Source organism: Helianthus annuus, chromosome 8, assembly GCF_002127325.2.
Source record: "Helianthus annuus cultivar XRQ/B chromosome 8, HanXRQr2.0-SUNRISE, whole genome shotgun sequence".
Taxonomy (NCBI): Eukaryota; Viridiplantae; Streptophyta; class Magnoliopsida; order Asterales; family Asteraceae; genus Helianthus; species Helianthus annuus.
The window spans coordinates 17,784,142-17,805,243 of record NC_035440.2 but is presented as its reverse complement, the minus strand read 5'-3'; the positions used below and the strand labels follow the sequence as shown (position 1 = coordinate 17,805,243).

Here is a 21,102-nt window from a genome sequence, read left to right as displayed (position 1 = left end):
ACTATTTCATTCAAACAATCGAATCTAAGTTGTTTCTACATAATTTTCGAACATAATCAGTGAACTTTGTTTCGGTGAAATCGAATGAGTTTCGATTGATTTTTAACGTGTCTAGGACTGATTTGAATGAGTTTCGGTGATTTTCGAACTGTTTCGGTTTGTTGATTAAGAGTTTCGGACTAATTCGGGTTGTATCGGATCAAATTTGTTCAAGTTTCTGTGTGAATCAGTGTTTTTGATCGAAGTTTTGAGATTTCAAAAATTATAAGACAATTTTAAACTGTTTACATACTTATTGAACAACTATATTTGAATGAACTGATCTGAATCTGAGTTGTTGAAAGAAGCTGGTGTCGATTCGTATTTCGATCTAGTTTCAGATTGTTTCGTTTGAATTTCGGACAAATTCGGTTGATTTAAGACAAATTTTGATGTGTCGTATGTGCTTTTCGAACCGATTTCGATTGATTTTCAGAGAGTTTCAAGTTGATTTGATCTATTTCGGATCAAATATTGTTAGTTTCGGACTGATTAAAAGATGGTGTTGGTGTCCCGCCTGAACAATGGTAAAAGATGGTGGTGAAAAGACGGCGCCTGAACATCGATAAGGTGTCGGCACCGGAGATGAAACAACTATGGAGAAGATCTAACAGATGGAGAAGAAGGGTGGGTGTGGGGGATTTTATAAATAAAAATGAAGAAGGTGCCCGGATAGTCCCTATGGTTTGGCCTTTTAAGGAAAGGGTATTTTGGTCATTTCAACACTCACTTAACTGAGAAAAGTAACTGAAGTTAGACCCAGGGACTATCCGAGAACAAAAATTGAAAACTTGGGGACTATTCAAGTAGTTTTAGAAAGATAGGGACTATAGGTGAAAAAAGGCGAAACCACAGAGACTATCCGGGCATTTTTCTCATTTTAATATTACTTGATGAAAATGCACCAGCAAGGTCTAGAATTGGTTGAATTTCTGTATTATTATTATTATTATTATTTTTTTAATCACAAATGAGTTGATTTTAATATGATATATTTCGGAGTGGTTGTTTTGTATCTTAGGAGTTGTTTGTCAAATTTTGAATCATTAATCGTTTATAGGCCAATGTCTAACTAATTTAGATAAAAGGACATAATCATTCAAACTTAGTATAATGCTTAACCATTTAGAGAAAAATGTCTATACCATTTAAATATTTGTTCACAAAACAAACAATTAAACTATTAAGTATTAAACCACTAAGATATCTGAACCATTAAAAGCGGAAAAAACAAAATTAAATGAAAATATAGTTGGTTCATATTGCTTTTTTCAACTCAGCAACCCATTGTTTACTTTTGTATTTGAAAAGTTAAAATGAAAGTAGTTAGCAAAAAGGGATTTTATTTGTTTATGCGGTCGATCTACCTGCAACCATTTGTATTATTCAATCACTATCATTATTTTATTTTTTATAAATAAAACTCAATTTTATGTCGAGTTAATAATTTTACTTTCTATCTATGACATTTTCTAACATGTATTCATCAATATATAGTTGAATTCTTCTATACCCGATATATATCCCGTAGATAAGTAAATGTGATTTTTTCAGTGATGTTTGGTAGCCTTTGAATGGTTATTAAGAGGCTATCTCTTAATGGAACCATTAAGAATTTTATCAATGAGAAGGTAGAAGAATGTGACATGTGATGATTTATCATTCAGATGTTACCTCTTAATCATTCAGACTTGAGGTTACCTCTTATTCATTCAGAGGTTTTAAACCATTAAGATGTAGCATCTGAATGGTTATTAAGAGGCTACCAAACAGCCCCTTAATTATTTACACGCTTATTTTCATGGACGTATAAACTAGCTACCTCATGTAATCTAAATTAGTTTTTAAGTTTAGTTTAGCTTTTAGGCTTTTTGTTAATTTAGGATTAGGATTAGGTTTTTGGGTGTGAGGGGAGTGGGGATTTAGGTTTTTGGGAAGTGCGGGTGGAAGGGGGGGGGGGTTAGGTAGAGGTGTACAAATTGGTTTTTTTCAAAAACCGGTTTCGGTTATTAACCGAACCAGTTTTTTTCACCCAAAACGGAAACCGGTTTTTTTTATAACCGGTTTCGGTTACTAACCGATTTTTCAAGTCCAAAACAATAACCGGCTAGGACCGGTTTTCCCAAAAAACCCGGTTTTAACCGGTTTTTTTAAAATTGGTTTCGGTTATTAACCGGTTTTTCAGATCAAGATTAGTAACCGGTCACAAACCGGCGGTTCAGTTATAAAACCGGTCTGGTTATAAAAAACGGTTAAAAAATTGATTTCGATTTTTTTCCCGATTTCGGTTCTAAAACCGGTATTTTTGTACACCTCTAGGGTTAGGTTTTTTGAGGGGTCTATGTGTGTGGGTGGGTGGGTGTGGGGGGGGGAGGGGTTAGGTTTTTTTGGGGTTTATGTTTAGGGTTTAGTTTTAGATTTTTTTTTTGAAGGGGGGGGGGGGGTTAGGTTTTTGGGGGGTGGGGTGGGGGGTTTAGGTTTTTGGGGGTGTCGGTAAAGGGTGAGTTAGGTGGTTTAGACTTTTTCGTATTATTGCATTTGTCTAGTACAATTTTTTTTTAAAAAAATGTTTTTTTATATATTAAATATAGCGAATTTTAATTAAAAAAATTAAAAAAAAATTGGTATGTTTTTTATGCTTTTTTTAATTAGTTTTTTGGTTTTCTCATTTAAACTAGTTTTTTCATGATCCATCCCCTATATATATATATATATATATATATATATATATATATATGAATTGCTTAACGTACAATATTCCTTAACATACGATGTGTACGAGATGAATTACGCACGTTATAAAACTTAAAACCTATAATCACGCATGTTGAAACCCATAATCACGCATGTACAAAATCAGAAATCACGCATGGGGTAAAAAACCTAATCACGCATGTTATAAAACTAATCACGTGTATGTTATATTTTCATAGCGTACGCAATGTACGTTAAGCAAAATTGTACGATACACTTTCACTATATATATATATATATACACACACACACATATGAGAAAGTGTATTGTACAATCTGGGTTAACGCACGCTGGGGAAATATAATATGCGTGATGTAACACCTCGAAAATTTGCGTCCTATAATGTATTGACACGTGTCATAAGCTTGAACGTGTTAATGAATACTATAGAGGGACTAAAGTTGACAAACATAGAAAGTATGTGAATTCAAGGGTTCAAAATGACAACAAGGGGTAAATATACTTTACAGTAACCCTACATGATGCTCATACCTTCAAACGAATAAGTCATGGACCATACGGAACTAAATGTGGAAGAAAGTGAGAGATTACAAACTACAAGGGTTAAATGTGTCAACATGTTTAAGTTATACCTCTGATTGACCTTTTAGCAAACCCGAAGCTTTGTAACGGTAAATTATGCTCACTAGAATAAGTGATTAAAATTTCACAAAGTTTTGATGAAGAATGAGGGAGTTATGACAATATTCGTATACTAGGGGTTAAAAGCGTAAACGTTGAAAGTTATGATTTTTCGGGTAGTAACAATGTAACCAAGGACCTAACAAAAGGGGTATAAGTCTCGAGGCCCTTATATGTAAATAAGAAGGGCTCATAATGCAAAGAATGCCCTTTCGAAAAGCCAAGAGCCAACCTGCAAATAGTGAAAAGTTTGGAAATCAGATCAGAAGGCCCACGCGGGGCGCGTAAGCCTGGTAAAAGTCTTACGCGGGCCGCCTGGCTTGCCCAGATGCAGAAACTTGTGACAGCAGCCTGTTTGAGCTCTTAACCGACTTATATTGCCCTTAAACACTTCCAAGAGCTGCCTAAACTAATCCTAAGGCCTTAGGGACACTTGTTAATCATCAGGGATCATGTATAGCCTTAGTTGTCATGATCATAATGGATCAAGAACACTATAAATAGCCCCATTGTTGCAAGACTTGATCATTCATTCACAACTTCTCTTCTGATCATCTCTGGAGCTCAAGAGCCTTCTCCAAGCCTCTCTGGTCGTGCATTAGACCTTAGTAAGTATGCTTGACCTTTCCTTATTGAGTTCTCGCTTAGTTTTAGCTTAGAAGTCAAGCCATCGTAATTAACGGTTGACTTAACAATAAATCACTATTGGTCCAGTGATTAGTCAGATCAAAGGTGGTTATAAGTTGGTAATCATGTGGGCTTTAAACCCTTAAAAGGGCACCCTCTGATTCCCACTCTAACTAGGTCAAATGTCGGGTCAAACTTGTTATTAAAAAGTCAACAGAATGCTTAATTTACAATTTATGCATAATTAGCAATGTAGAACACATACAACCTATTTGATCATTAATATAACTTGGTAATTAGTGTAAGAACATGTCTAAACATGTTCAACCCGACAATTTACTGTTTAGACCCGGTTCGGAACCAAAAGTCGCAAAGCTTTGACTTTTTCCTTGACTTCAGTTCTGACCCGTTTTGGTATGATTTAGAAATACCTTAGAGCTCTATTTGGACCAGGTTACATGCTAGTATAACCCTCTATATTATACACCATGGTTCATTAGTAACCAATTAATACGCATGATTCCATTAATTGCCCATATGTTGACCATTATGCCCTTTTCACCTTAAAACGTGATTTTTAAATATGTAAAAGAGTAAAAACCTTAGTCACTGATATATAAACTTGTACCCAAAGTTTGACATCAGTTTGAGGTGTAGTTTGAGAGTTATGCTCATTAGCGTAAATTGAAAGCTTTATGTTAATTAAACGACATAATTAGCGTATGGCCTATCTAAGCCTACTTTTTGATATCAAACTTATTACCCACTGATGTAATGTATTATTTTGGGATTTTTGAAGATTTTTAATTAATTTTAGGCTGAGCATAACTTATAGTCGTAGGCATAATCCGGTAATTGTCGGTTTTGCCCTTACGGGCTATAAAATGAGTTTTACATATCTAATTGACTCCAAACCTCTTGCTACTGATTACATATGATAAATTAATTATTTTAAGCCTTCTGGAATAATAAAAATATCAGCTTTATGTATAGAACCCGGAAATGGCTTCTAATCGCCTTTTTAAGCGTTTTTAACGCATAGTATGTACTAGAAGTATTTTAAACATACAAGGGTTGATACATACTGAAATTTTAGGCAAATTATAATATTTTAGCAGTAAGCAAAAGTTGTTTAACTCAGACTTCAGTATTGAGCTTTACGGCTTATGTGAAATTACCAAAATGCCCCTACGGTGCATAGTTTGGTTATAATTGATAAATTTCACATATATACTTTACCCTACTGTTATAACCTAGTAAACTAAGTATTTTTGCTGATATTATCAGACCTGTAACTCAGGTTAATACTGAGACTCTTTTATAAACTTGAAAATGATCAAACTACCCCTACGAGGCATAGTTTGTGTTTAAATTCGTTTCGGGCATAAAAAAAGACATCTTACTGATGTCACAACACATTTGAAGCGTATTAACTTAGGAAACCTGTATATGGCTCTTATGAATACTCGTTACGCTTTTTACGCGTTCGGTTCGGTTTATGTAACTAGTTCGCATAAATTAGCCGAAACGGGTCAAACCTTATCGGTTTTATCTCAAAATCCAGAATGTGTATGAAATACCCATATTAAGCAAGTCTCCGAACTTGATGGGTCTAAATCACATTCTATTCCGGTCTTAGCCTAATCGTGTGTTTGAACCGTATAATTAACCGGTCTAAGCTTAGGCTTAATTAAAGACCCGTTAGCATTCTAATTGGTTATTTATACCATCATTCCAGACTAAGAGCCTTCCGGTAAATTGTACCTATGCTTACTTAAGTGAATACGGCTGAGTTGTTATAATTCTTGCTATTTAAGACAGGAGCTAGCTCAGGTAAATACTCTTAACTTATTTTCCCTATTACGGGCTTGGGATACGGTAATATAAATACCGCATGGTCAGGTATGGGATTCAAAGACCAATAAGTCGGGAAATCCAAATAACCTGTTTTAATTCGTATTGCTTGACTGAAACATTGGGGGTTAATGCGACCGTGTCCTGGATATCCTTGACTCGTTAAATGCAATGGCCACGACCTAAGCACGGGGTGTAGGCATACACCTGACAGATGCCATATGTTTATTAATTAATTATACCCAATAAGGGATTCCCAATAAGGGAATAGTGGTGTGTCGGTTAATCACGAACCGGCATAGAACCGGGCCCTGTATGTAGAGCAAGATATGTAAAATTGATAACATGAGATATAGTTTGTCCCAAGTATAAAAGATTAATTTTGCCTTGTGCATTTTAATCAAAGTGTCAAAACATCTTCGTGCTTTGAGCACCTAAACAAATTTTCACAGACAATCTCAAATGAGTCGGTTGAGTGTATTTACCAGTGAAAACTAACGTATTTTCAAAAGTCTAAGTGACAGGTACAAGTACGTAATAGGCTGGAAGCTGCTCAGGACGTTAATAAGGAATCTTGCAAGTTCTAGGCGTCTAAAGTCTGTTGAACAATATTTATGTTTGAGATCCGCCTGTGGATCCTTTACTTTCCTTGTAATACTTGGATATTACTTTTTATTCGGATTGTAATATAATTATCTTTTGCTTCCGCTGTGCATTTATATATTGTGTTGTTGACTATGCTGACATCAATTACGTCATGATACTCCCCACCGGGCCCATCGGTGACACGTGGAAATTTGGGGTGTGACACGTGATTAGGGATTTTGAGTTTTATAACGTGCGTAATTTCCAGCGTATACATCGTACGTTAAGGAATATTGTACATTAACCAACCCTTATATATATTAAGGCCCCTCCACACACCTTAGGTCCATCATCTTAGACTCATCCCCCACACCTGCTTACATGAACCCTTACATAACGGATCATTATTTGAGAACTACCCTCCTCCTCCACACTTAATAGTCCTTAGTTACCTACAAATCTAGTATACATAGAAATTAAATGATTACCATTTCTCACTTCAAACCCTTTTCACATTAAAACCTAGTATATAATAATAATAATAATAATAATAATAATAATAATAATAATAATAATAATAAAATTATTTATATTATATTTATTATAGCAAATAGCTCACAACACAATTATTCCCATTAGATATTTGGCTCAGTTTTAGTTCAATACACTTCATATGAAGTAAAACAGAATCTGCTGGAAGCACATGATTACCTTCCACCAGCTGAATATGGTAATGGTAAATGATCGTGGTTGCAACTATCTTCAACTGAGATAAAGCCATATTCTTACCTAAACAAGTTCTTGGTCCAGCATTACGTAGGAATCCGTTCGTGTAAAATAAATAAAATAATTTATTAACTTGAATTACAAGAACAAAACAGAATTACAACTGAGAGAATAATACTATTACAACTGAAAAAGGGAAAAAACAATAACAGCAAACGCGAACAGAATAACTGTTCTTGGCTGAGGATCGTGTTAAACACGGGTCCCTTAAAACAAATTTCGTGTCTCCCAGGAGAGCACGCTTGTTTCCAGGATACAACAGCCGCAAGCAGTTGCACTGCCGGTCTTGACGCCAACCCGAAGGTGTACCTCGAAAGCTTGAAGGAAAGTGAAGAATTCTGCAGTGAGAAGATTGTACAGAGCTTGTGTTTTTCAGTGTTCAATCTGGTGAAAGGAGCCTCCTATTTATACACCATGTTGAACTCGAAACTGAAAAATTAATTAAATGGGAGAATTAAACTACATTAGACGTCTTTAATACACGTTAATTCGTCACTTAATTCTCAGTCAAACGCATTAACTTTGTCAGTTTCGAATGCTGAAACGTAACTGCACAGCATTAACTGCTGCTGGAAGCCTCTGGGCGCGCGCGCGCATGTCTGCACCCTCATGCGCGGTGCGTTCATTTGGCTCACTGCTATGCGTGCATGCGCTTCAGTCCCATGCGCACCTAAGCCACGTCACCTGGTAGCCTCTACGAGCACGCCACACAGTCGCGCCATTTTGGCTCACTTAAGTGCGCCGCGTACGTCACCTCAGTGCCCATGCACCATGCGCAACCACGCACCCCTATGCCATGTGTACTCACGCGCGCATACGCATGACTGTCACGTCATGCGCCGCATTACCTACCACTACCACTTGGTCCTTGCAACCCTTGTGCTCCACCACGCGCACGCGGTTAAAAATACAAAGGCGGCTCTCAAGCAGCTCGCGGCGATGCGAAGTGCAAAGTGCCCCATCAAAGCGCCACATTGCGCCTCATCACCCAAGCCACGCGCGCGCGAGTGTACGAGTGCGTGTGCGAGTGTGAGATAGGGTGCTCCGCACCCTTCGCGAGTACACTAGTGAGTGCTTCCATGAAACAATAAGGATGGAGAGTTCCCACTTAAATACACCTTTAAGTTCCATCTCTCATCCGATGTGGGACAAGGTGCCACTTTCCCACTTATTTCAGCATTCAAGTTTCAAACACCAAACTTTGAGCATCGATTTCTCATTCATCTTAGCTCCGTTTTGGACGTGGTTTAGTTCGTTGCGAAGTCCTTCCAACGTAGAACACAAACCCACAAACAAATATATAAAACCTGTTCATTTTATTATATTTATTTCTAGTCCAAAATAGGAAAAAATCATTTTCCTATATTTGTGAAAAAATGCTATTTTCACAAAATTTCTAACAATCCCCCACATGAATAGAAATCGATCTATCAAGTTTCAACGATACGCGTTCAACAGTTGAGCATTGCAAGATAGGTAGGTGTAACCTTTGAACCTCCTTTTGTGAAGCATACTTAGCCTCCTAGGGTCTTGTAGACGCGGGGTCTTTGAACAATCCTCCATTTATGTAGGCGACAATATACATTCACACAATGCTCTCCCTAGTCGAGTTAAGACCTAATGGTTATGTCCGTTCATGGTCATGGAACACGTTCGTGGTTCTGCGAGAGCTCTAGGATTTGCGCCTCCCCACAAATCCATTCGAAGCGACCCTACTTCTCTCTAACATAGGTGATTCTCTCTAACATAGGTGATTCCTCTGAATCATTAAAAACATCATGGTTATTTTGGATTTCCTCAAAATCCTTAACCTCAACATGCTTAACCTTTCCTTCATGTCACTGATTGGAATGGACTAGGAAGTATACCACTCCCTTTGTGAATTTTGGGGCACCCCCCACAGTGACTCCCTTTGGGTTTATAATTAAGTTTGCCTATTGAACCTAGATCTTGGGATCTCCAGTCAACTAGCTTAGGTTTCCCTCATATTCCCTTCATCTATGGGCTTTAGTCCCATTCCTCTTGACAACCTATACACCTGTTAGTGCATTACGTCTATTGACTTCGTCTTGTATCATGTAATAGGATAGGTTAGGATAATCAGTGCACGAGGTTCGAGAAACGAATATTAGTGGATATCATGCTGATTCCGCTCGAAATGATCAAATGCCATTTGGAGCGAAATCAGAACGTTCTGATTTCGCCCCAAATGACACTTGATCATTAGGAGCGAAATCACCTATAGTATAAATAGTGCATTGCTTGATTCATTTGGCACAGAACCTGAACTTGTAACGAAGTGCTGCCAATTTGTCTCCAGGTTGTAATTCAGTGTAATATCAATATAAGAGACATTATATTTACTTTGAGCGTTCGCGTCATTGATTCCGCCTTTGATTCGGATAAACAACTCTTCTGATTGACTCATTCGGGTCCTACAACGATCCTACAAGTGGTATCAGAGCTCAGGAAGAAGAGTTTAGCTCGACTGCAATTATATTCTGACTTCTACACCTTCTTTTTCGATTTGGACAAGATTTCATGGACGAAATGGAATGAATTTTTCACCGAATGTGCATAACAGTGTAATAACAAAGCCTTGAAAGTTTGAGATCAAAATACGGACTAAAAATGACAAAAATTGGACAAAAACCAGATTCCGCTCGAACGAACAGATTCTAGTTTCGCTCGAAAAGTCAGCTGATTCCGCTCCAAAACTTGATTTCGCCTGAAATTAATAGTTGATTCCGCTTGAAACAGTGATTCCGCTCAAAATTCAGATCAGATTTCGCTCGAATTGTCAATTATCTGATTTCGCTCCAACGGATTGATATCTGATTCCGCTCGAGAATTAACCTGATTTCTCTCTAAAACATCAAGTTCTAATTTAGCTCGAAAACCAAACACTGATTTCGCTCAAAAGTGATTCCTGTGATTTCGCTTGAAGAATCACTATTCCGCTTGAAAGTGGATGTCTGTTTAAATTCAGATTTCGCCTGAACTGTTATACAAGTGATTCCGCTCGAAAACCTTATTTCGCTTGAAAGAGGGTTTTTCACGTCAAGATCATTTCACGTTAACCGAGTGACAGTATATTTCAAGTTGGTTGATATTGCTTGTGCTGATTGTGTTTGTTTGATTGTCAGTCTCCAGGTAATTCAAGAATTTCAAATCATGGCTGATTTTGATGAAGAGACTACGCGAGATGGGAAATTGAAAAATACAGAGAACCATTCAAAGAAGCCCTAAGAGCCAAAAGATGGAATGACGAATTAGAATGTTACATGGATCCACGGGGTAATCCAGTTGTTGACCCATCAAAGGTGGATTTTGAAGCTGTATAAAATCTGCTTCCAAGTCAGGCTACTCTCAACACAAGAAGGTTATCTGATAAAGAATATTTGCCGGATTTGGTGAACAAGATAAGAGAAGTTTGTGAAGCAAGTTTGCCAAAGGTGGTAGAAAAGAAAAAGAAGAAGAGAAGAGATGAAGAGGTGAAAAAGATGGTTGAAGATCTGAAGAAGAAAGCTTTAGAAGAAGTCAGAATGGAAGTAGTAAAAGCTAAGAAAGAGAAAGAAGTTGTTACTGAAAAACAGAAAGTTTTTGAAGAAGTAATTTCAAAGAAAGAAGAATCTGAAAAGCCTGTATCTGTGAAATCTGAACCAGTGATTAAGAAAGAGGTTGTAGAAGACACACCAGTCTTTGAGAATGTTCAGAGGGAGAAGAAACAGGCTGAAGATATTCAAACTTTGAAAGATAAGAAGAAAGCAGATGATGAACAGATTTTGGAGTTGCGCCTGAACTGCGAAAAATTTAGATCTGAAAATGACAAACTTTTAAAGAATGTTGAGAGTTTGTCATTAGAAAACAAAATTTTTAAAAATTTAGAAAATGATTTAAAAAATCAGATAAAAATATTAGAAAATGAAAAATCAATTTTTGAAAAATATAATTTGGAAAAGCAAGATTCAGTAAATTCTCATCTTGAGAATATCATTCGACTTGAAAAAGAAGCCGAATGTAATAGAAATAAAATTGCTGATTTAGAAAAGAAGTTGAAAAGTTTTGTGACTTCTGCACCATATGTGTGTCCAAAACCGATCAACGTTGTTCCAATAAGTGATAAGGTCACAAATTTTGACAAAGTCAAAATTGAAGATTGCGATGACAAAGCTGATGATGAAATAGAAAAAGAAAAGAAAAGAAAAATATTTTTAGGTTTACAAGAAAATTTTCAAAATACTGTTTTGCAATCTACTGAAATAGGTGAATGCTCAAAGCAAAAACCTGTTAAAAAGAATGCAGAACAGAAACAAAAGATAAAAATTTGAAAAATTCTAAAAATGTAAATAAAAGCTCATCAGATAAGTCATCCAATCGTTATAAAAAATCACAAAAATTTAAAAATGAAAACTCACAAAATGTTGGTAATAAGTGGTGCAGGTTTGACCACAGTGCTCAAAAGCTAAATCCAGTATTGAAGAGGAGAAATGACTATCACCAAGCCCAACAATGTTATGATCTGAAGGTTTTGACTGAAAGAAGTGGATGGTACGATAACAGAGTGTGCTACACTTGTGGTGTTAGAGGACACATTGTTGTTAACTGCCAGAATTGGAATTATGAAACAAGAAGATGCTATAATTGCCATATCAGAGGACATATTGCCAGAGATTACCCAAGGAGATCGATGGGAAGGTCGAGGGTTGAATCTCAGAGAATTGTGAAGAAACCAGTCAATGTCAAGCCCGAAGAACAGAAGATTCTAGAACAGAAAGTGAAGCTTTCACAGGGGCAAAAAGACAGACTGAGGAAAAAGGGGAAGAAAGCACGAGAGTATTTGGAAAGGATTTTGTCCTCGGGTTCACCGGTTGGTATGAATAAGAGTTCTGATGAATCGATTAACTCAACTGCAAAGCCAAGTAAATCGAATTCTTCAGATGCAAATTTGAGGACAAAAGAGAAGAAAAAGGAAGCTGTTGGTGATGAATCTGGCTCATCAAAGTCAGACAAGACAAGTTCGGGCAATGAATCTGATTCCACAAAATCAGAAGAGCCACAAGTTGAGGTAAAAAAAGGAAGAAACAGTTCCTTTAATGAATGATGAGGATTTTCCGCCATTACAAGCCGCAAACCTAAAATCAAAAGGTGTTGATGCTGGAAAAATGTTTAATAGCAATGTTAAACATATTTTTAGTAAGATGGCTGATGCTAAGGAAAAAGGAGTGATAGAATTTTATGAAGAAAAGAGAAAAGCTCAAAATGCATCTAAGGCTGGTCAGGCTTGGGTGTCAAAATCTGTTGGTTGAATTCCTGACTTGCCGGAGCTTCCAGGTTGGTAAGTGTGAAGCAGGTATCAGCATTTTTCTTGAGAAATTCACAGGATGGTAACTGTGATATTTCGACTTACTAGTGGTTAATCAAGGACATTAAGTTGTACTTGATTTTCTACAAGTGTTTGTGGAAATTGATCTTATATTGTTAAAATTTTACAAAACGGTTTAAAGAGTAAAAGGTGATGATGTGAATCCCTAACCTACGAGTGGTTGGTAAGCAAACTATTATTCCGGAAAAACCATTTTAATTAAAACAAACTTAAGTGTTTTGAAATCATAATGGGAAAATAGTTTGATGTAAAGTGGAGTTTTGATTGAATACGCCGAAACCCTCACGGCTGAACAAACATGATTACTTTCACCAGATTGAAAAACGGTTTTCAAACTGTAAAAATCAATGGGTTGTAAATCATGGGGGTACTTTATATTTGTTTTTCTGTGAACTATGCTATATAGTATGTTATATTTTCTGTAATTCGGTACACAAGAAGCAGAACATGGATGGAGAGATAAAGCTATCAGTATCGTGTTGTCAAATTTTCTTTAATGGTTTTGCATTTTAGGGGGAGAAAAATTGTTAGAAAATACAAAAACATTAGAAAATTTTGAAAAAGCCAAAACCATGATAAAATTTGAAAATTGAGTTTTTGCGTAAAAAGAGGAAATGATAGTACATCAGTTGATAGTTACAATATGCTAAAGAAATGTAATGATTAAATAGTGTTAAACAGTCTCACTGATGATATGTCGATAGGTTTTTATACACTTAGTAAATTTTTTCGGGATATAAATCTAATTCAAACTTACTTATTTCGTGGGGAACACTACTTGGATATATAGGTAATCCCTGAAATATCGTTTGAAAGGTCCCTTATTCTGAGATACTAGGTCTATATGCTCAGTGATATCTGGGGTATTATTCCGGGACTTCTGCTGAATGGAAGTTCTGACCTAGTCCCCGAATAATACTTTCCGCAAAATGCTTGAAACATAGCATCGCCCTCAGCAAGCTGATGAAACAATAAAATTGATAGTCGCTGCTGTTGAAATCACAAGATCCTCTAAAGGGGACACACCTAAAAGTCGAAGCCGTAATCTCTCTGCGTATACGAAAGTATCGACCTGAGCTCTCACGGCCCTCGCATTTAACCCCTGACAGACATCATCTGTGGTATACTCACCTGTAAGACTGAATATTGGGATCTGGATACGGGAGTATATTCAAGAGGTGGGACACATGAATGAGTTTAAGTTCTTAAAACACATAATTTGTATCCTGAATCAGTTGAAATTTGTGTGAAAATTTAAGTGGACCAGTATATCGACAATCTAAGTGAATTGTTTAATTCTTAATGTGTAAGTAAGCTTAATGGTACTTGTGACTTGTCAAAAACTGATATGATCCTCTGACGCATACTCAAACAAAAATATTGTCTGTAAATATGTTTGTACATATTTCTTTATTGCTTTATATTTTCAGAAAATACAAAAAGATTTTGATTTCTGATTTATTTTCGACAACCGATATCTGTGATGCTGAGTTTCAAAATCTAAGTAAGCTGATTGTGTTTCTGAAATTAAAACAAGTTCATTAATTTGAAACTTGAAATGTTTATCAAAAATCAAAAACAGTTTGTGATATCTCCAAGGTCATTAAGTTGGACTTGGATGATTAGCTGTGGGGGATTTGGATGCTTATATTGTTATAAGAGCTAGTTTCCGATACGATTCGATGAAACTGCCAAATTCATGAGAAGTGTTTTAGAATGTTTGAATTGCCAGATTACGATTTCTGGAAAATGGATCTTTAAAATGTTATTACTTATAAATGTATGAGTGATTGCAGATAGTCCAGACTACGATTCCGAGAGCAGAGTCTAAGGGGGAGTCTGAAGACAAGCTGGAAGTTAGAGGGAGCTTATAGCTGGAAAGCTAGGTGTCGATCCCTAAAAGCACGGAAGCTTGACGAAAGGGGGAGCCTTATGATGAAGTTGTTGATGATAGAGCCAGTGATGAGATCCTGGTATAAATGTCAAAGAGTAAAGCTGATCAAAGAGAAAGATTGAAAGATGCTTACAATGTTACAATCTGAACGAGAAGGCAAAATGATCAAGACTGAAGAGGTGTTATGATAGAGATTAGTCACTGAAGACTTCGTCAATATCCGAGGGCGAGTCTGTTAGTGCATTACGTCTATTGACTTCGTCTTGTATCATGTAATAGGATAGGTTAGGATAATCAGTGCACGAGGTTCGAGAAACGAATATTAGTGGATATCATGCTGATTCCGCTCGAAATGGTCAAATGCCATTTGGAGCGAAATCAGAAGGTTCTGATTTCGCCCCAAATGACACTTGATCATTAGGAGCGAAATCACCTCTAGTATAAATAGTGCATTGCTTGATTCATTTGGCACGGAACCTGAACTTGTAACGAAGTGCTGCCAATTTTTCTCCAGGTTGTAATTCAGTGTAATATCAATATAAGACACATTATATTTACTTTGAGCATCCGCGTCATTGATTCCGCCTTTGATTCGGATAAACAACTCTTCTGATTGACTCATTCGGGTCCTACAACGATCCTACAACACCTTATCTGTGCTTAAGCCTTTTGTTAACGGGTCCGTAATGTTCTCATTTGACCTAACAGAGTCAACTAAGATCACACCCGTTGAGATAAGTTGTCGTACCGTGTTGTGTCTACGTCGAATGTGCCTTGATCTGCCATTGTACATCATGCTTTATGCTCTAGCAAGAGCAGACTGATTGTCACAATGTATGCAGATCGCCGTCAACGGCTTTGGCCATCTTGGAATATCTTCCACAAATTGACGTAGCCACTCCGCCTCTTCCCCGCTTTTATCTAAAGCGACGAATTCGGATTCCATCGTGGATCTAGCTATAACCGTTTGCTTGGAAGACTTCCAAGCTATAGCTGCGCCAGCAAGTGTAAACACGTAACCACTTGTGGATCTGTGATCCTTTATATCCGATATCCAGTTTGCATCAGTGTATCCTTCGATCACTGCTGGATCACGGGTATAATGTAATCCATAGTCTCTTGTGTATCTTATGTATCTAAGCACCCTCGTGATAGCTTTCCAATGATCCTCGCTCGGATTACTGGTGTATCTACTTAGCCTGCTCACAGCATATGCTAAGTCGGGTGTAGTACATGTCATTAGATACATGAGACTACCAATGATCCTTGAGTACTCTAACTGAGAAACACTCTCGCCTCTATTCTTCCTTAGGCGTTGGGTATTATCAATTGGAGTTCGAGCTACACTCGTATCATCTGAATTGAATTTCCCAAGGATCTTGTCCACGTAGTGAGATTGACTCAACACAAGACCATTTTGGGTTCTAGTGATTTTCACTCCAAGAATCACATCCGCGAGACCCATGTCTTTCATGTCAAACCTCGCTTTCGACATGTCTTTCGTTGAGTTGATCATGTTACCATCACTCACAATGATAATCATATCATCTACATAAAGACATAAAATAACATAACCTCTTGGTGTGTCTTTAAAATAAACACACTTGTCGCACTCATTTATTTTGAAACCATTGTCAATCATGACATGATCAAACTTTTGGTGCCATTGTTTTGGAGCTTGCTTCAAGCCATACAAAGACTTGACCAATTTACATACTTTGCCCTCGTTTCCTGGGGGTGGAAAAACCCTCGGGTTGTTCCATGTAAATTTCTTCTTCTAAATCGCCATTTAGAAATGCGGTCTTTACATCCATTTGGTGAACTTCCAAATTTCTTAGAGCCACAATTGCAAGAACCAATCTTATAGAGGTTATTCGCGTAATAGGCGAGTAAGTATCAAAGTAATCTAGACCCTCCTTTTGTCTAAATCCTTTGATCACTAACCTTGCCTTGTATTTATCAATACTTCCATCGGCTTTCATCTTCCTTTTGAATATCCAACGATATCCAAGTGGTTTACAACCAGGTGGAAGATCTACTAACTCCCAAGTATGATTTTGCAATATAGAATCAATTTCATTCTTAATTGCTTCTTGCCATTGAGGACCTTCTGTGGAGGTAACCGCTCGCGGTAGGTATTGGGCTCACCCTCAACCATGTAGCTCATGAAGTCTGGACCAAAGGATTTTTCAACCCATTGTCGTTTACTTCATCTAAGCTCACCCTCCTCGACCTCAGGTCGTTCATGTCTTTCATCTATCCTCGTAGATGAACTTGGTCCTGCTTCATCTAACCATGTAGACGAACTTGGACCGGCTTCATCAACCGCTCTTGATGAAGGCGCATGTGTTTGTCCTAACATAGGAAACACATTCTCAAAATATGAGATGATATTAGGATTTGCCTCCATGATAGTGTGTTTGTGTACATCGGGATTCTTGGATTCATGTACAAGAAAACGATGCGCACTACTTTGATGTGCATTGATGTACTGTAAAGTACATATTTTTATAGTGTATATTTCGGTCAGTTTTCAGTCGTTTAGAGTCTAGTTTAGGTTAGAACTGCGATACTGCTGACGTTAAGCTTTAATTTCAGGTCCCGTAGCTTAAAGTGTTGAAAAACGAGTAAAACCGAGCAGTTTGGAAGAAAATCGGGATTCGTACGCGCGTCGGAAAGGCTGGAAATCAGAATGGAATAAAAAATAATAAAATTGGAAGAGGGGGGAGCCGCGTCACGCGACCCCCCCTAGACGTCACGCGAGGCCTTGTAATTCCGAAAAAATTAGGGTTTTGATGATGGGATTTCCAAGAAACTAGGGGACAACTCTGATTACGAATCAAGAAACCCTAGGACGAATTTCGAAGGTGATTTTGAGCATTCTGGAGTATTTTGCCTAACAGGAATCAACCGGTCGAAGCTTGGATCGTTAGAGTGAAGATCTTTCGGGTTTTATCTCCCGGTGTTCCTTATTTTCGCTTTTTCAATACTCTACGATGAATTCTTGTTTTAGACTTGTTTTGTTTGTTTTGAAGATCATGATTCTTGGCTAAATTTTAGATACTACCTATATTTGATGATGGTTTAACTTATGTTTGGATCTTTTAACGGTTTTTATTTATTGATTATGGATTGACTTTGAAAGTAAAGTGTTCTAGATATTCTGATTTGGTGTGAGTGCGTATTTACTTTTGATTGTGGATTGTTTACTGTTTCACATAGATTTTGGTGGATGTCTTTCACATAATAGATCTGCGTTGATTATTTGCATCCTTGCGGGTTCGGGTGATCTTTGGGTAAATCGACCGATAGCCTTAGAAACAGTAATTAAAATATAATTAGAAGTAAATATTCTGCTTAACTTGTCGCTGAGAGGCTCGAGTTAGTTATTAGGTCGCGGTGCAGTATATAGCTAATTTAGATTTTGAGAGAAGTCGACGTTAGTTCCCTAATTGCATTTGTGTCTAGTAAACCAAGTTAGAACCTAGAATTGCCTTAGATTGTCGCGCTTAGAGGTAGATAGTCGTATTAGGGCACTTTTAGAGTCGTTAGAGGACTGAGAGGAAATCTAACAGTCGGTATTCATAACAGCCTTGTAGGGTTTCCTAGGTTTCTTCCTGAGAAGGGTCGGGAAGTCTTAGCATTGAAATACCTTAAGGTTTAGTATTTAACGATCCCGGCTCCATACAACAATAAAACCGTTAGAAGTCCATTCATAGTTAAACTGGATTCAAGTCTAGGTAGACCTTAATCTCATCTGAAGTAAAACCCTAGTTTTCGTTCGTGACTTAGCTTAATTTTAATTTAATCACAATTTTAGGATTTTAGTAAACCCCCCCCCCCCCAAAACACAACATTTGTTTAGTCGTGTCAGTGTCTAGTCTAAGTTTAGTAGTTAACGTAATTCATTAGAGTCCTTGTGGGTTCGACATCCGGACTTACTTTTCTGTGCTAGAGTCGACCGGTACACTTGCCGGTGAGTAGTTTAGTCAGGATAAAGAGTTTAGATTTTTATTACTTGAGTCTTAATTTAGGGTAATTTTAGTTTAATTAGTTGAACTACTTTTTCCACATCAAGTTTTTGGCGCCGGTGCCGGGGACTCTTGGCAATTGCGTTAACTTCTTTGTTTGGATTTCAACTGATATCGTTACGTGCTTTTTGTGTGTCTGTGAGTCGTAGGAGTCCAAGTAGTTTTAGTGTCTTTTTCGTATTTCTTTGATATTTTGTTGGAGTTGACTTACTTGTTTTATTCTTGGTTTTGCAGTTCATGCCCCACACGCGTTCGCAGGTACCAGTGAAGCCAACAATTGACAAGTCTTCCTTCTCCACACCAATCCCTCAGGTTCAAAAACCCCTAACTTCATCTTCAGCCCTTTCTGACTCTACACTTCCATCTAAACCACCGAACTACGACTTCACCCCGAAGTCATCACCCCATAATTCCCCACCACCCTCCCGTCACCCTAGTCCACCACCAGTTCACCAAATGGCCGAAAACCAAACTGTCCACCAGCGTTCCACCGCGGGTTTTACCGCAAACTCACCCATCACCCTCCTTGCAATCACCAATGATAAGTCTTGGCAAATTCCTTCATACATCATGACTGCCATTAACAACTCTTGTCAATTTCACGGTCGTGATGATGAGGACGCGCCAGCACATATCAACCGTCTCACCCGTCTGTGCAGCACCTTCGGCATCGAAGGTGTGAATCTTGATGCCCGCTATCTCCAAGTCTTCCCCTTTTCGATTGCTGGCCGCGCAACCACCTGGCTTGATTCGCAGCCAGCAGGTACTTACACCACTTGGGCTGGACTTAGAGATGCCTTCCTTGCTAAGTATTTCCCACCTGCGAAGGCCTCCCGCCTTCGAGATCAGATCCATTCCTTCAGAATGGAGCCTGACGAACCTTATCACTTAGCATGGGAGAGGTTTCAAACATTGCTCTCGCGTTGTTCCCAACATGGGCTGTCGGATTGGGCCTTAGTAGAAAAATTTTATAATGGTCTTACCCCTGAGTGCAAGGCCCGATTCGACACATCCGCAGGAGAGCACCTAATGGGAAAGAAAACTATGGCTGACTGCAATGACCTCTTTGAGAGCTTCGCTCATGCTGATATAGATCATAGTGCTACCGACAGGAATTCCAGTCCTGTGATTACTTCCTCATCTTCTCGAGGAGTGAATCAAGTCGTTTCAGACTCAAAGGTAATATCTCAGCTTGACTATATCACCAAAGAGTTGCTAGAAATTAAGAAGAAGGTAGATAGATGCGAGGTTTGTAGAGGGGGACATGACACCATAGATTGCCCAACCATCACCCTAGAGCAGGTCGAGTATTTAGCAGGTCAAAATAGGGGTCCAACTAACCCGTTCAACAATAGTAACTCTAATTGGCGTGCTAACAATTATCGCTCCTCAGGTAACCCCCCTGGTTTTCCGTCAGGTCAATATCAAAGTAGGGGGCCAGGTTTTTTAATCTAGTGGGGGTCGGGTCAAACAGGTCAATTTGCTAGTTCAGGTTCGGGGGGGCAGTTCAGAGGTGAGGTGTCAAACCAAGAGGTTCAACCTAAGAGTGAGGGGTCGGGTGGTAGTTTGTCTAGGATAGAGGACCTTCTTTCCCAATTACTAGTTAAGGATCAGGCTACCCAACGTACCTTAGAGGACCACGCTACGCTCCTAAAGAATAATCATTCAAGCTTCTTAGACCTTCAAAGGCAAGTTGGGGATATTGCACGCCAGTTGCAAGAACGACCTCCCGGTCAATTTTCAGGCAACACAAGGCCCAACCCATCTGACTCTTTGAAGGCAATTTCGACCCATAGTGGTAGGACCTTAGGAGAGATAGTGAGACCTGAGAGTGTTGAGATAGAAGAGGAGGATCCCGTAGATGAGGAGATTGAAATGGAGGCGCCCGGTAAAGTGCAACCTAGGTTAATCCCAGCAAGTACCGCACACACCAGAGCACCTTCGAGTGAGAAGAGTGTAGGAAAGAAACCCATTCAAGTTGTCCCATCACCCAATGTTGATATTTCCCGTGCTCCGTTTCCTTCCCGCCTTAAAAATCAAACCTATTCCAAAGAGTACGGGAAATTTCTAGAGATCTTTAAGCAACTTAGGATCAACCTTCTGTTCATAGAAGCTCTCCAATCCATGCCCAAATATGCAAAGTTCCTAAAAGACCTTCTAAAACGCAAGGATATGTTAGGAGAGGTTTCTAACATCCCCCTTAGTGGAGGATGTTCCGCCGTAGTGTTGAACAAGGTCCCGGAAAAATTGACGGATCCGGGCCTTTTTACCATCCCGTGCTTGTTTGGGTGTGATACCGAGTGCAGGGCCCTAGCCGACCTAGGAGTGAGTATAAACCTAATGACATATTCTTTGTATGAGAGGTTAGGTCTAGGAGAGTTGTCACCTACACGCATGTCTTTGTCGCTAGCCGATAGATCCGTTAAGTATCCACGTGGCATTATTGAAAACCTTTTAGTCAAAGTGGATAAGTTCGTCTTCCCCGTAGACTTTGTCGTTCTTG

The 21,102-nt window shown here is 38.4% G+C and overlaps 1 pseudogene; it reads right to left on the bottom strand.

Annotated features, from left to right (window-relative positions):
• Positions 1-7,103: 7,103 nt before the first annotated feature.
• Positions 7,104-21,102, bottom strand: part of LOC110869667 — a 52,567-nt pseudogene continuing 38,568 nt past the window's right edge.